This window comes from Bos grunniens, chromosome 8 (genome assembly GCF_055505025.1).
Source record: "Bos grunniens cultivar Pamir isolate PY7600 chromosome 8, Bosgru_T2T1.0, whole genome shotgun sequence".
Taxonomy (NCBI): domain Eukaryota; kingdom Metazoa; phylum Chordata; class Mammalia; order Artiodactyla; family Bovidae; genus Bos; species Bos grunniens.
Window position 1 is genome coordinate 59032879 of NC_141172.1, and position 15866 is coordinate 59048744.

The 15866-nt window shown below is 45.4% G+C and overlaps 2 long non-coding RNA genes across 2 annotated transcripts in view; one reads left to right on the forward strand and one right to left on the reverse strand.

Annotated features, from left to right (window-relative positions):
* LOC147367164 (uncharacterized) overlaps positions 1–15856 on the reverse strand; it is a 37822-nt gene extending 21966 nt beyond the window's left edge. The window contains exon 1 of the long non-coding RNA XR_015169895.1: positions 15694–15856. This is a non-coding gene — a long non-coding RNA (uncharacterized LOC147367164). The remainder of the gene's footprint in view (positions 1–15693) is intronic.
* Positions 3009–11954, forward strand: LOC147367166 (uncharacterized). Its single transcript, XR_015169896.1, has 3 exons — positions 3009–3147; positions 8050–8131; positions 11734–11954. It is a non-coding gene; the product is annotated as an uncharacterized LOC147367166 (long non-coding RNA).
* Positions 15857–15866: the final 10 nt, after the last annotated feature.

Sequence of the window (15866 nt, forward strand, 5' to 3'; positions counted from 1 at the left end):
GTCTGGCTCTAGGTTGGTGATCATACCATCATGATTATCTGGGTCACGAAGACCTTTTTTGTATAGTTCTGTGTATTCTTGCCACCTCTTCTTAATATCTTCTGCTTCTGTTAAGTCCATACCATTTCTGTCCTTTATTGAGCCCATCTTTGCATGAAATGTTTCCTTGGTATCTCTAATTTTCTTGAAGAGATTTCTAGTCTTTCCCATTCTATTGTTATCCTCTATTTCTTTGCATTGGTCACTGAGGAAGGCTTTCTTATCTCTCCTTGTTATTCTTTGGAACTCTGTATTCAAATGGGAATATCTTTCCTTTTCTCCTTTGCTTTTTGCTTCTCTTCTTTTCATAGCTGTTTGTAAGGCCTCCTCAGACAACCATTTTGCCTTTTTGCATTTCTTTTTCTTGGGGATGGTCTTGATCCCTGCCTCCTGTACAACATCAGGAACCTCCGTCCATAGTTCTTGAGGCACTCTATCAGATCTAATTCCTTGAATCTATTTGTCACTTCCACTGGATAGTCATAAAAGATTTGATTTAGGTCATACCTGAATGGTCTAGTGATTTTCCCTACTTTCTTCAGTTTCAGTCTGAATTTGGCAATAAGGAGTTCATGATCTGAGCCACAGTCAGCTTGTGGTCTTGTTTTTGCTGACTGTATAGAGCTTCTCCATCTTTGGCTGCAAAAAATATAATCAATCTGATTTCAGTATTGGCCATCTGGTGATGTCCATGTACAGGGTCTTCTCTTGTGTTGTTGGAAGAGGGAATTTGCTATGACCAGTTCATTCTCTTGGCAAAACTCTGTTAGCCTTTGCCCTGCTTCATTCTGTACTCCAAGGCCAAATTTGCCTGTTACTCCAGGTATTTCTTGACTTCCTACTTTTGCATTCCAGTCCCCTATAATGAAAATGACATCTTTTTTGTATGTGTTAGTTCTAGAAGGTCTTGTAGGTCTTCATAGAATCATTCAACTTCAGCTTCTTCAGCATTATTGGTTGGTGCTTTCCCTGGTGGCTCAGATGGTAAAGCGTCTGTCTGCAATGCTAGAGACCCAGGTTCGATCCCTGGATTGGGAAGATCCCCTGGAGAAGGAAATGGCAACCCACTCCAGTACCCTTGCCTGGAAAATCCCATGGACAGAGGAGCTTGGTAGGCTACAGTCCATGGGGTCTCAAAGAGTTGGACACAACTGAGCGACTTCACTTTCTTTCTTTAGGCTTGGATTACTGTGATATTGAATAGTTTGCCTTGGAAACAAACATAGATCATTCTGCTGTTTTTGAGATTGCATCCAAGTACTGCATTTTGAATTCTTTTGTTAACTATGAGGGCTACTCCATTTCTTCTAAGGGATTCTTGCCCACAGTAGTAGATAAAATGGTCATCTGAGTTAAATTTACCCATTCCAGTCCGTTTTAGTTTGCTGATTCCTAAAATGTCAGTGTTCACTCTTGCCATCTCCTGTTTGACCACTTTCAATTTGCCTTGATTCATGGACCTAACATTCCAGATTCCTATGCAATATTGCTTTTTAAAGTATTGGACTTTACTTCCATCACCAGTCACATCCACAACTGAATGTTGTTTTTGCTTTGGCTCTGTGTCTTCATTCTTTCTGTAGTTAGTTCTCCACTGATCTCCAGTAGCATATTGGGCACCTACTGACCTGGGGAGTTCATCTTTCAGTGTCCTATTTTTTTGCCTTTTCATACTGTTCATGGGGTTCTCAAGGCAAGAATACTGAAATGGTTTGCCATTCCCTCTCCAGTGGACCATATTTTGTCAGAACTCTCCACCATGACCCATCTGTGTTGGGTGGCCCTACATGGCATGGCTCATAGTTTCACTGAGTTAGACAAGGCTGTGGTTGTGATCAGATTGGTCAGTTTTCTGTGATTGTGGTTTTCAATCTGTCTTCCCTCTGATGGAGAAGGATAAGAGGCTTATGGAAGCTTCCTGATGGGAGAGACTGAATGAGGGGGAAACTGGGTCTTGTTCTGATGGGCAGGGCCATGCTCAGTAAATCTTTAATCGAGTTTTCTGTTGATGGGTGGAGCTGCATTCCCTCCCTGTTATTTGACCTGAAGCCAAACTATAGTGGAGGTAATGAAGATAATAGTGACCTCTTTCAAAAGGTCCCGTGCATGCACCGCTACACTCAGCACCCCCAACTCTGCAGCAGGCCACTGCCGACCCACACCTCCACCAGAGACTCCAGGACACGCATGGGCAAGTCTGGGTCAGTCTCTTGTGGGGTCACTGCCCCTTTCTCCTGGGTCCTGGTGCACACAAGGTTTTGTTTGTGCCCTCTAAGAGTGTTTCCCCAGTTCTGTGTAAGTTCTGGCGGCTCTGGTGGGTTAATGGTGACCTCCTCCAAGAGGGTTTATGCTGTACCCAGGTCTACTGCACCCAGAGCCCCTGCCCCTGAAGCAGTCCACTGCTCACCCTTACCTCCTCAGGAGACACCTGTTAGGTAGGTAGAATAGGGAAAAGGAGTCCAAAATGGTGGTGGCTAAAAGACAAGGAAGGTCCGAGGACCAGAGTGAAGACTTCAGGCAGAACAAACAGAACAAACAGCACTCCTGGCTAAGCCCATTTTGCATAGGGCAGGCCCAGGTGGAGGAAAAAACATAAAAGGAGGAGCCAAAGCGCTTTCTCTCGGACTCTCTCCTGCGTGCATGTGCACGCTCTTTCTCTCTCTCTCTTTCTCCCTCCCCACGCACTCCTCCACTCTCTTCTCTTCGAGTCTTGGATTCTCCTGCTATCTTCTAAATAAAATGGAGCTGTAACACTGATTTGCCTAAGAGCTGTAACACGGTTTGTCCAAGACCCGAGAGCTGTGATGCGCCCAGGGCTTTAATGTCCGTTGCTCCAAATCTTTGTTGTGACGAGACAAAGAACCGAGGAACATACACTCGCATCTATGGTGCCGTGACTCGGATATAACCTGGCTGAAACAACCTCTGCGTGGAAGAGGCCAAGCACAGCAGGAGCCCAACTCAGGGAAGCTCCCACGCTAGAAGCGGAAGGCGAAGAAACCCAGCGCAGGGGAAGGCCCATCGTGCTGGAAACCGAGACAGCGAAGAACGAACTCAGCAGAAAGCTCACGCGGCCCAGTCTCAGATTCCAGAAGACCTCCGGTTAAGGTAAGAGGTCCTCGCTCCTATGGCTGGAGGGACCTTTACAATCTCTCGTTTCTTGTTTCCTTGAACCTCCCGCAAACAGGCGGGCGGCAGGGGCACAATTGAGGGACTCTGGAGAGGCTACTCCTCAGTATGTCCCAAGGGCGCTATCTGTTGAGCCCCAGTAGCTGTTACACAAGTCGGTGGGGGTTCGTCTGTCCTTTCTCTTCTCTGTGCCAAAGATCAGACCAATGATATCTACCAACGGTCAGATATTTAGCAAATCTTCCAGTGGGCTATGAAGGGGATTCCTTGGCATGTTTTTCCCACTGCTTTTTCCTCCTGTCCTTCAGCCCTCTCCCGGGACTCAAGCCCAGCCAAAACTAATGAAACTCAGGCTCTGATGTCTCATTGCAAAAATTCACCGAGAGACAAAGCAATAAGAGGTAACTTGTTAGGATCCAGAGAGAAGCCACCCTTCAGGGTGTGAACCATTGCCGAGGGCAAGGGCTGCGGCCATGGAATTAGGCCTGGCTAGGTTTTGTGAGGGGATGGAATTTATATGCTAATGAGTGAGAGGAACATCCCAACCATTGGGGAACCACCCACTTCTCCCTCTTCTGACCTTGTGCCTTGGAGCTGTCTTGCCACCTCTGGGTGTGTCTGTTGGCTTATAGACTGGGGATTAAGGTTCACTTGAATTTGACTGGTCATCTTGGACCCAATTGATTTTAATTGGTTTACATTATACCCTTGTGCTATGTCATTCTTTCAAAGGTTGTGCTCTGCCCCCTTCCCTCCTGTTTCATGCTCTTTTCCTGAGCCCCATCCAGACCCACAAGACTGCCTCTACAATCTTCTGGAGAGACAACCAGAAAATAGCTGGCCTTGGGAGGGAAATACTCTATAATATCCAACCCCCTAATCCTACCCAATACTGATCACACTGGAGATCTTGGGGACGCCCAAACTCCAGTCCGGGGGGGTCCCAGGAGGTCACCACGCCTTGACCTGCCTAGGGATCGGTCTTCAAAAGGTTGTCACGCCTCAACCTGTTCGGGGATCCTTTAGTCCCAGGGGACCTAGGAGGTCGTCACGCCTCGACCTGCCCAGGGACCCAATCCTCGGGAGGCCGTCACGCCTCGACCTGCACGGGGATTCAATCTCTAGGAGGCTGTCACGTCTCAGCCTGCCTGGGGATCTGCACCCTGACCCGGGGACGCCTGGCTCTCAGGTTACAATAGTTCTGGGTAAGATGAACTTACATCATATCTATTCCCGTCAAATCTCTTAATTCTACCCAGTACTGGTCACACTGGAGATCTTGGGGACGCCCAAACTCCAGTCCGGGGGTGTCCCAGGAGGTCATCACGCCTTGACCTGCCTAGGGATCGGTCTTCGAAAGGTTGTCACGCCTCAACCTGTTCGGGGAGCCTCTAGTCCCAGGGGTCCCAGGAGGTCGTCACGCCTCGACCTGCCCAGGGACCCAATCCTCGGGAGGCTGTCATGCCTCGACCTGCCCGGGGATTCGATCTCCAGTAGGCTGTCACGTCTCAGTCTGCCTGGGGATCTGCACCCTGACCCGGGGACGCCTGGCTTTCAGGTTGCAACAGTACTAGGTAGGATGAACTTACATCATATCTATTCCCATCCACGGTGGGCAAAACAAACCTCTTACTTCTACCCAGCATTGGTAACACTGGAGATCTTGGGGATGCCCAAACTCCAGTCCGGGGGGTCCCAGGAGGTCATCACGCCTTGACCTGCCTAGGGATCGGTCTTCGAAAGGTTGTCACGCCTCAACCTGTTTGGGGAGCCTCTAGTCCCAGGGGTCCCAGGAGGTCATCATGCCTCAACCTGCCCAGGGACCCAATCCTCGGGAGGCTGTCACGCCTTGACCTGCCCGAGGATTCGATCTCTAGGAGGCTGTCACGCCTCAGCCTGCCTGGGGATCTGCACCCTGACCCGGGGACGCCTGGCTCTCAGGTTGCAACAGTTCTGGGTAGGATAAGCTTCAGAAAGACTCACCCCTAAGGAAGTCTACCTATGGAAACAGAAAGAAGCCTATTACTTGTGGGACTGTACCCAGTCTCAGCAATAACTCAGGAGCCCAATGAGAACCCCATTGCCTTTCTGGAGAGGCTAAAAGAGGCACTCCAAAAGTTTACCAACCTGGACTTAGACTCTTATGAGGGATGGGTGATTTTAAAGGACAAATTCCTGTCCCAATGTGCATCAGATATCAGAATTAAGTTACAGCAGCTACAACAGCAGGACCCTGCTGCCTCTTTAGATGAGATGGTCCAGACAGCCAGCAATACCTTTTATAACAGAGAACAGGAGAAGGAGGCCAAGGCCAAGGAGAAGGAGAGAAAGAAAGAGACAAGGCATACCCAGATGCTGGCTGCCCTCCAGAGAAGCCCTATGGCAAACCTCGAGTCCTTGAGGGAAGAGGCACGAGACAGATGCCTGATCTGTAGACAGGTGGGGCATTGGGCCAAAGAATGTCCAAACCATGACAAGTCTCCTAGAACGGCTTGCCACAAATGCCATCAACTGGGACATTGGGTGGCACTCTGCCCTCGGGACCCAAGAGCCTCAAGGTCAAGTGCCAAGCCTACCCTCATGATGGTTCAAGAGGACTGAAGCAGCCCGCTCCAGCCAGCCCGCCTGTCACAGATAACCATCATGGGGCTGGAGCCAAGGGTGCAACTGGATGTGGCAGGTAGGTCTGAGAATTTCTTGGTTGACACAGGGGCTACCTACTCTGTCTTGATCTCCTACTCCGGAGCCTTCTCCTCCCAAACCTGTACCATTTTGGGTGCTACAGGAAAAGCAACTACCTAAAGATTCACCCGAGCACTTCTTTGTTGCTGGGATGGACAAATATTTTCCCACCAGTTTCTGGTGGTCCCTGAGTGTCCTACCCCCTTATTGGGAAGAGATATACTCACTAAACTGGGGACCACCCTTGTGATGGGAAGTTTTTCAGCCCCTAGAGCTCTACAGCTCCTGGTTACTACTGAAGAACCCATTACACCTTCAATAGAGAGGGACCAAAAACTATGGGAAGACAAAATTAACCCCAGGTGTGGGATCAGGGGATTCCTGGACGAGCCCACCAAGCTGAACCGGTCATCATTATCCTCCGAGATCCCACCCGGTTTCCTAACCGGAAACAATATCCTCTCAAAAGAGAGGCTCGGGAGGGACTACAGACTTTAATAAATACATTCCTTGCTTGTGGGTTATTGGTCCCCACCAGTTCGCCATGTAACATCCCAATCCTCTCAGTAAAGAAAAAAGACGGAACCTGGAGAATGGTTCAAGATCTCCGGATTATAAATGAAGCTGTAGTCCCCCTCCATCCCACAATACCCAATCCCTATGTAATCTTGGGAGAAATCCCACCCAGTGCCAAATGGTTTACAGTCTTGGATCTCAAAGATGCATTTTTTTACATACCACTGGCTAAAGAATCCCAATACCTTTTTGCCTGTGAGTGGGAGGCCCCAGGAGAAAAACACCAACAGATGACTTGGACAGTATTACCTCAGGGGTTCAGAGATAGCCCCCACCTGTTTGGACAGGCCCTTAGCCGGGATCTACTAGATCTGGACCTGGGACCTAATGGGAAAATATTACAATATGTAGATGACCTACTAATCTGCTCTCGAGATGAGAAAAGTGCCCAACAACATGCAATTCAGGTTCTAAACTTTTTTGAATGCTGAGTTCATGCCCATTACTTTCTTTCCTAGGTGTACATACTCAAGGGAAATAAACATATATGCACACAAAAGCTTGTACATGAGTGTGCATAGCACTATCATACATAATAGTTTAAAAGTGCTCATCAACTCGTAAGTAAAAGTGGTATATCCATACAATGGAATATTATTCAGCCATAAAAAAGAATAAAGTACTGGGACATGCTGCAACATGAATGAATCTTGAAAACATTTGCTAAATGAAAGAAGTCAGTCACAAAGGATCACATGTTCTATAATTCCATTTTTATAAAGTGTACATAATAGGCAACTTTGTAGAGACAGAAAACAGAAAATTAGTGGTTGTCTAGAGCTGGAAGACATAAGAGTACTGAGAAGTGGAAACTAAAAGTTCAAAGTTTTTTGGGTCGGTAAAGAATCTGCCTGCAATGCAGGAGACCCTGGTTCAGTCCCTAGGTCAGGAAGATCCCCTGGAGAAGAAAATGGCAACCCACTCCAGTATTCTTGCCTGAGAAATCCCATGGGCAGAGGAGCCTGGTGGGCTACTTTCCATGTGGTCACAAGAGTCAGACATGACTTAGTAACTAGACCACCTCCACCACCAATACTGTTCTAAAATTTATAGTGGTGATACATGCACAATTCTGTGAATTTACTAAAAGCCACTGAACTGTATACTTTAAATGGGTGAATTATATGGTTTGTGAATTTTATCTCAATAAAGTTATTAAAAAGATACCATGCCTCTATCTTGGTCATTCTTTCTTTCTTGGATTACTCACTCTGGAGGGTGTCAACATCTGTGTCATGGGCAACTCTTTAGAGACGCCCATGTGGCAAGGAACTGAGGCTTCCTGACAACAGCTATGTGAAACCGCCTCATGAGAGATCCCCGTTAGATTCCCGACCCTCTGAAATTGTAAGAAATAATGTTGGTTATTTTAAGGTACTAATTTCTAATTACACTGCAATAGATAATACAAGCCCATCAAGATCTTTTAAGACGTGAAGTTCTAATAAAGTCTTACTTTTTATATTTAATAATTATAAAATTTTCTGGTTTATTTTGTTGCTTTGATTAAATGTATACTGCTAATAACGATGTCAATGCAAAACTAAATTTTAACATTCAGAGTTTTATTATAGTAATGGGGTATTTTAAAAAGTTAATTATATTACATATTTTTATTATCAGGAAGATGGGGCAAGTGTTCATGGAGCAAAAGTAAGAATCTGAAATTTCTTAATGAAAAGCTATCATTTTAAAATGGATTATGGTGAGTATAAAATTACTATGGTTATTTAGATGCCACCAGATACATTTTAAAAAGCAATGCAACAATTTTATTTGAAAGGATCAATGTTTACAATAATTAGAAATTATATCCCTAGCAACTAAATAAGTTTTGAAAAAATTTAGATGACAAGTAAAAAATGCATAAGAGGCATGTAGATTTTAAACAATTCTTTCAGGGAGGGTACTTTCTATCTTGCTTGGAGTTCATGGTGATTCTCTTGAATCTTTGGTTTGATTTCCTTTACCCTCACATACCGTTTTTTAAAAAATGCTCTTTTTTGTGTTTTTCATCCTTTTGGTTCTGTTTCAGCTTGGATATTTTTCTGCTCTATCTTCTGGTTCACTAATTCTCTTTTCAACTATGTCTAACCACTATTAAATAACTTGCTCACCATTGCTGCAATTAGACCCTCCTCTCTCCCAAACCTCAGACTTAGATTTCCAACATCCTGTTGAATGTCTCCTGAATATCTCACAGGTCACTTGTGCTCGATACGTCCACACCTGACCTCTTCATTTGTCTCATCTCCTTCCCCATTCCACACAACCAGCTTTTCCTGTTGTGGCTATTTCTGTTCACGGTTTTCCAAGCTATAAAACTTATCAGTGAATCTCCTTTTTCTCTTTCTGCCTCCTAAAAAAACAGAAAAGAGCATTAAAAAAAAACATGGGATATGAGGGATAGGTTTTATAATGTAATTTTAGCAAGGAGAATAAAGAAAGACTGGAGCAATGGCAGAAGAGAAAATGGCTAAGAATTTCCCAAATTGGTAAAGGAAATCAAACCACAGATTCAAGAGAATCACCATGAACTCCAAACAAGATAAAAAATACCCTCCCTAAAAGAACTGTTCAAAATCTACATGCTCCTTATGCATTTTTAAAGTGACATCTAAATTTTTTCAAAACTTAATTAGTTGCAAGGGACATAATTTCTAATACATTGTAAATATTAATCTCTGCTTCTGCCTCCCACTTACCAAATACTATGTATATTATCTGCATTATTTTCCTTCCACCTAAGCTCACTGCTCTGTTACCTAGAATCTGTTACCTATCAGCCCTGGCCCCGTGCCTCTCCTCCTGAGCCACTGAAACAGTCTTTCCTAACTGTTTTCTCTACTTTCAGAATCCTCTTCTAGCTAACTGCCTAAGCTTCCAGAAGAGGGTTCTGACTGAGTCCCTGGCAGGGGAAAATCCTTAAAAGGCTCCTCACAGCTTCTGCAAATTTAATAACTCTTACCTGGCACTCAAGCCCTCCATGATTTGACTCCCACACACTTTCTTCAGCTGTGCCCATTTACTTTCCTGCTCTTACATCATCTAGCCGAATCATTCCCAGAGGATAGCCTGCCTTTCCTCCTCTCCATCATATATATTGCACGACCTGTCTCCTTTGAGACCCATCTCAAGTGCCATTCAAGTCCAGCAACAAATATTTATTGAACACTTGCTATGTGCCAGGCATAATGCAAGACCCTAAGAATACACAGATAAGTAAGGCATACATGGCCCCTGCCCTCCCCTAAAGGTCTAGTGGGAGAAACAGATACTCAACTTATCTCCTGTATAAAACTTTTCTAGGACTTCTCAATCAAATATGACTTGCCTCCCTTCTGTCTTTTCAGTTCTTTGCTCACCACTGTCCTCTTCACACTCCTACTGCACCATCATCTGCACCAATCATACAGTAATTTGTAAGGCTTCCCGGGTGGCACTAGTGGTAAAGAACCCGCCTGCCAAAGCATGAGACGTGAGAGATACAAGTTCAATCCCTGAGTTGGGAAGATTCCCTGGAGGAGGAAATGGCAACCCACTCCAGTGCTTCCAGACAGAGAAGCATGGTGGCCTGCAGTCCAAAGGGTTGCAAAGAGTCAGACACAACTGAAGCGACTTAGCACACATGCAATTCTTACCACCCTTCTTCTGGATCAGATCTTTTCTGGCTTTTGAGAGTGAGCTCTGTGTATTAATCTCTCAACAAAGACCCTTCAGACATCACCATGTGGCCCTCGGTCAGGCTTTGGCAGAGTGCTGAGGAAGGACCTGAGCCGTCTCATCTCTGCCTCTCCCCAGAACCGAGCGCTCTTCCCAGCTGTGTCACCCAGTACTTCCCTCTCCCGATCTCTCCCACTCCAGGCCAGGAGCTCCCCTCCTTGTGTAGACTTGTAGCTACCTCCTGTGTATCTCCTAGGTCTTCTCTGTCTCCTGTCAATCACTGGAACTCCCCAGAAGTAGTAAACTAGTGGCTTTGGCGACTGCAGATATACTTTATGATTATTCTTTCCTCCTTGCATCTCTCCTAGCCCCTACTTCCTGTGGTAGTAGGGACTTCCCATCAATGCTCCCCAGCCAGCTCTGTACTATTGCCCCATCTGGACCTTCATCATGTCATTCCTCAACTTCTTTCCCACAGCCTCTGTCCCTATCCATCCTGCACATAGGGACAAGATTAATCTCCTAAGTAGCACCTTGATCAAAGCATTCCTTTTTCTGGAACCTTCCAGAATTCCCTGTTGCTAAAAAGACTCCTTGTTTTATTAGCATTCAGGGTGCCAGCATGTGTCTCTAAATTTACCTTCAATTATTCCTCTTCTTAAGCCCTTCAGGCCCAGCGAAACTAACTTACTCTCTGTTCCCCAAACATGCCAAGCTATGAAACCTTACACCAGTGTAGTATTAGGCCACCAGGAGTAACTCTTCTAGTTCAGTTCAGATCAGTTGCTCAGTTGTATCTGACTTTGCTACCCCATGGATCACAGCATGCCAGGCCTCACAGCATGCCAGGCCTCCCCATCCATCACCAACTCCTGGAGTTTACCCAAACTCATGTTCATCGAGTCGGTGATGCCATCCAACCATCTCATCCTCTGTTGTCCCCTTCTCCTCCTGCCCTCAATCTTTCCCAGCATCAGAGTCTTTTCAAATGAGTCAGCTCTTCACATCAGGTGGCCAAAGTATTGGAGTTTCAGCTTCAACATCAGTCCTTCCAATGAACACCCAGGACTGATCTCCTTTAGGATGGACTGGTTGGACCTCCTTGCAGTCCAAGGGACTCTCAAGAGACTTCTCCAACACCACAGTTCAAAAGCATCAATTCTTCAGTGCTCAGCTTCCTTCATAGTCCAACTTTCACACCCATACATGACTACTGGAAAAACTATACCCTTGACTAGACAGACCTTTGTATGGATGTGGAGGGAGGCCTGGCATGCTGTGGTTCATGGGGTCCCAAAGAGTCGGACACGACTGGGCGACTAAACTGAACTGAACTCACATCCATACATGACTACTGGAAAAACCATAGCCTTGACTAGACGGACCTTTGTTGGCAAAGTAACGTCTGCTTTTGAATATGCTGTCTAGGTTGGTCATAACTTTCCTTCCAAGGAGTATGCGTCTTTTAATTTCATGGCTGCAGTCACCATCTGCAGTGACTTTGGAGCCCCCCAAAATAAATCAGCCACTGTCTCCACTGTTTCTCCATCTATTTGCCATGAAGTGATGGGACCAGATGCCATGATCTTAAGTTTTCTGAATGTTGAGCTTTAAGCCAACTTTTTCACTCTTTCACTTTCACAGGGTGACAATATACAGCCTTGACATACTCCATTCCCGATTTGGAAGAAGTCTGTTGTTCCATGTCCAGTTCTAACTGTTGCTTCCTGACCTGCATACAGATTTCCAAAGAGGCAGCTCAAGTGGTCTGGTATTCCCATCTATTTCAGAATTTTCCACAGTTTATTATGATCCACACAGTCAAAGGCTTTGACATAGTCAATAAAGCAGATGTTTTTCTGGAATTCTCTTGCTTTTTCAATGATCCAGCAGATGTTGGCAATTTGATCTCCGGTTCATTTGGCTTTTCTAAAACCAGCTTGAACATCTGGAAGTTCACGGTTCACATATTGCTAAAGCCTGGCTTGGAGAATTTTGAGCATTACTTTACTAGCATGTGAGATGAGTGCCACCCTGCTTATTTAACTTATATGCAGGGTACATCATGAGAAACGCTGGACTGGAAGAAGCACAAGCTGGGATCAAGATTGCCGGGAGAAATATCAATAACCTCAGATATGCAGATGACACCACCCTTATGGCAGAAAGTGAAGGGGAACTAAAAAGCCTCTTGATGAAAGTGAAAGAGGAGAGTGAAAAAGTTGACTTAAAACAAATAATAAATGCTGGAGAGGGTGTGGAGAAAAGGGAACCCTCTTACACTGTTGGTGGGAATGCAAACTAGTACAGCCACTATGGAGAATAGTGTGGAGATTCCTTAAAAAACTGGAAATAGAACTGCCTTATGATCCAGCAATCCCACTGCTGGGCATACACACTGAGGAAACCAGAAGGGAAAGAGACACGTGTACCCCAATGTTCATCGCAGCACTGTTTATAATAGCCAGGACATGGAAGCAACCTAGATGTCCATCAGCAGATGAATGGATAAGAAAGCTATGGTACATATACACAATGGAGTATTACTCAGCCATTAAAAAGAATACATTTGAATCAGTTCTAATGAGGTGGATGAAACTGGAGCCTATTATACAGAGTGAAGTAAGCCAGAAGGAAAAACACCAATACAGTATACTAACGCATATATATGGAATTTAGAAAGATGGTAATAATAACCCTGTGTACAAGACAGCAAAAGAGACACTGATGTATAGAACAGTCTTATGGACTCTGTGGGAGAGGGAGAGGGTGGGAAGATCTGGGAGAATGGCATTGAAACATGTAAAATATCATGTATGAAACGAGATGCCAGTCCAGGTTTGACGCACGATACTGGATGCTTGGGGCTAGTGCACTGGACGACCCAGAGGGATGGTATGGGGAGGGAGGAGGGTTCAGGATGGGGAACACATGTATACCTGTGGTGGATTCATTTTGATATTTGGCAAAACTAATACAATTATGTAAAGTTTAAAAAAAAAAAAAGTTGGCTTAAAGCTCAACATTCAGAAAACTAAGATCATGGCATCTGGTCCCATCACTTCATGGGAAATAGATGAGGAAACAGTGGAAACAGTGTCAGACTTTATTTTTGGGGGCTCCAAAATCACTGCAGATGGTAACTGCAGCCATGAAATTAAGACGCTTACTCCTTGGAAGGAAAGTTATGACCAACCTAGATAGCACATTCAAAAGCAGAGACATTACTTTGCCAACAAAGGTCCATCTAGTCAAGGCTATGGTTTTTCCTGTGGTCATGTATGGATGTGAGAGTTGGACTGTGAAGAAGGCTGAGCACCGAAGAATTGATGCTTTTGAACTGTGGTGTTGGAAAAGACTCTTGAGAGTCCCTTGGACTGCAAGGAGATCCAACCACTCCATTCTGAAGATAAGCCCTGGGATTTCTTTGGAAGGAATGACGCTAATGCTGAAACTCCAGTACTTTGGCCACCTCATGCGAAGAGTTGACTCATTGGAAAGGACTCCGATGCTGGCAGGGATTGGGGGCAGGAGGAGAAGAGAACGATAGAGGATGAGATGGCTGGATGGTTCACCGACTGGATGGACATGAGTTTGAGTGAACTCCTGGAGTTGGTGATGGACAGGGAGGCCTGGCGTGCTGCGATTCATGGGGTCGCAAAGAGTCGGACACGACTGAGCAACTGAACTGAACTGAGATGAGTGCAACTGTGCAGTAGCTTGAGCATTCTTTGGCATTGCCTCTCTTTGGGAAAACTCTTCTAAATCTCTTCTAAATCTTAACCAAATTCCATATCCAAGCTCCAAGCCACCTCTGTCATCCCTAAAGCCCTCAGCCGATTTCCCCAATTTTGATTGTATAAACACCTATTGACTTTGCATGATGAAAAGTGCTTCCTCCTTTAGCGAGTGACTCTCCGGATGGCTTTCCCAGAGTTATGCCCTTGCCTCCAAAAGAATGCTGTCTGTCCCTCAGGTACTACTGCTGTAAGCAGCCAAAGGTTGTCTTCCTTGGACCCTCTCAGGGTAGTCCCTCTTCCTTATCCCCGTAACAGGGGCAGGATATATTGTTTCAAAGAGAAGATGAATATGAAACTGCTTCATGCATTGTTGCAAATTTATGTTAGAGATGAGCCAATTCATGTTCAGGGATGAGCATTAAAACAAAAAGCGGGGAGGGAATTGAGTAAATTTCAGGCCCTACAATTTTATGTTCTTTAATGTTTTTCTTCAAAACTTTTCTACACTCCACACTTTAAATGATTTTAAAGGTAATACGTGCATTAAGGAAACAATTACCCTTTTGTGTCAATAAGTATTAGTGTATATATTTTAGAAACCACTTTGTTGTCCCTTGCTGACTAGAGGCAACTTAGACCTCTGGCGGGTTTCTTGGTTTGTTTCTGTTTTTAACATTTTATTTTTTGGCGTGATGGTGGTGAAACAGAAAGGTCCTTCTTTTCACCAGTGCATAAGACCCCGCCTCCACATGAATATGAGTAACTGGAAATCACTGCATTATCCTCTCTATGCTGCTAAGTCACTTCAGTCGTGTCCGACTCTGTGCGACCCCATAGACTGCAGCCCACTAGGCTCCGCCATCCCTGGGATTCTCCAGGCAAGAACACTGGAGTGAGGTGCCATTGCCTTCTCCCTCCTCTCTACAGTATAGGCAAAATTAACTATCCATGTTAACATACTGACAGAACTCTGTTTTTAAACAAAATTCCTGCAGTCCTTAGTTGGGAAAGGTGTGTGTATATTCAAGATGTTGTGGCTAGCACCATTTGGAATTGCCTAGGAGACCTAGGTTTCCTCTGGGACTGACTCCTTCCTACACCGGGCGGGGCGGCGGAGGGGGAACTCAGTTTTCCTAGGAACCAGAAGATCCTTAAGGAATTTTTCAGTTTTAGAAACTTCAGTCTAGCTCTGAAAAGACTAACGGCTGCAAAAGGAGTTTGTAAAAGGGGATATATTCGTGTTTTTATAATAATACTGTTCTGTTACTTGCTCAGTCGTGTCCGACTCTTTATAACCCATAGACTGCAGGCCGCCAGGCTCCTCTGTCCACAGAATTTTCTAGGCAAGAATCCTGCAGTGGGTTGCCATTTCCTTTACCAGGGGATCTTCCTGACCCGGACATTGAACGTGGGTCTCCTGCACTGCACGCAGATTCTTTACCATCTGAGCCACCAGGGAAGCCCTATAATAATACCATGGGGGAGAAAAGTCAGAGTGGATTTGAATTGATTACATTTAAGTCAGGCGGCACTAAGGGAGAAAACCACCCAGAAGGAGTGAACGGGTTAACAAACACTTTTTTTTTTTTTTTTTTTAAGAAAGCCAGTACATAGCCATAAAAGGATTCAGTTTTTCCAGTAATCCTATGAGGGAGGTAGTGCCGGATTCTTGTTCCTATTTTTCAAATGAGGAAACTGAGATTCAGAAAGCCTACGTGGCTTGACTCTTCTGCAGTCGGCCAATCATCGCCGCCCTAACTTTACCTCACTTCCCAGTTCAACAAGCGAGTCCCGTCCGAGATGGCGGTCCCGGGTCAGTACAGCCCCAAAGCCGGATCAAGCAAGGCTACCTTAAATCACTTACTACTTCCGCCTGCCCAGTGCTGGCTCGGCGCAGCGCCCTCCACGCAGGTGCTTCCCGAGTCACGAGTTTTACTCGGGGGTCCGCCTCTCCTCTTGCTGATTTGCTAACTCTGGAGCTACTTCTGCCCTCTGATTGGGTATTACCTTTTCGGCTCTCCAACACTGCCTGGACCG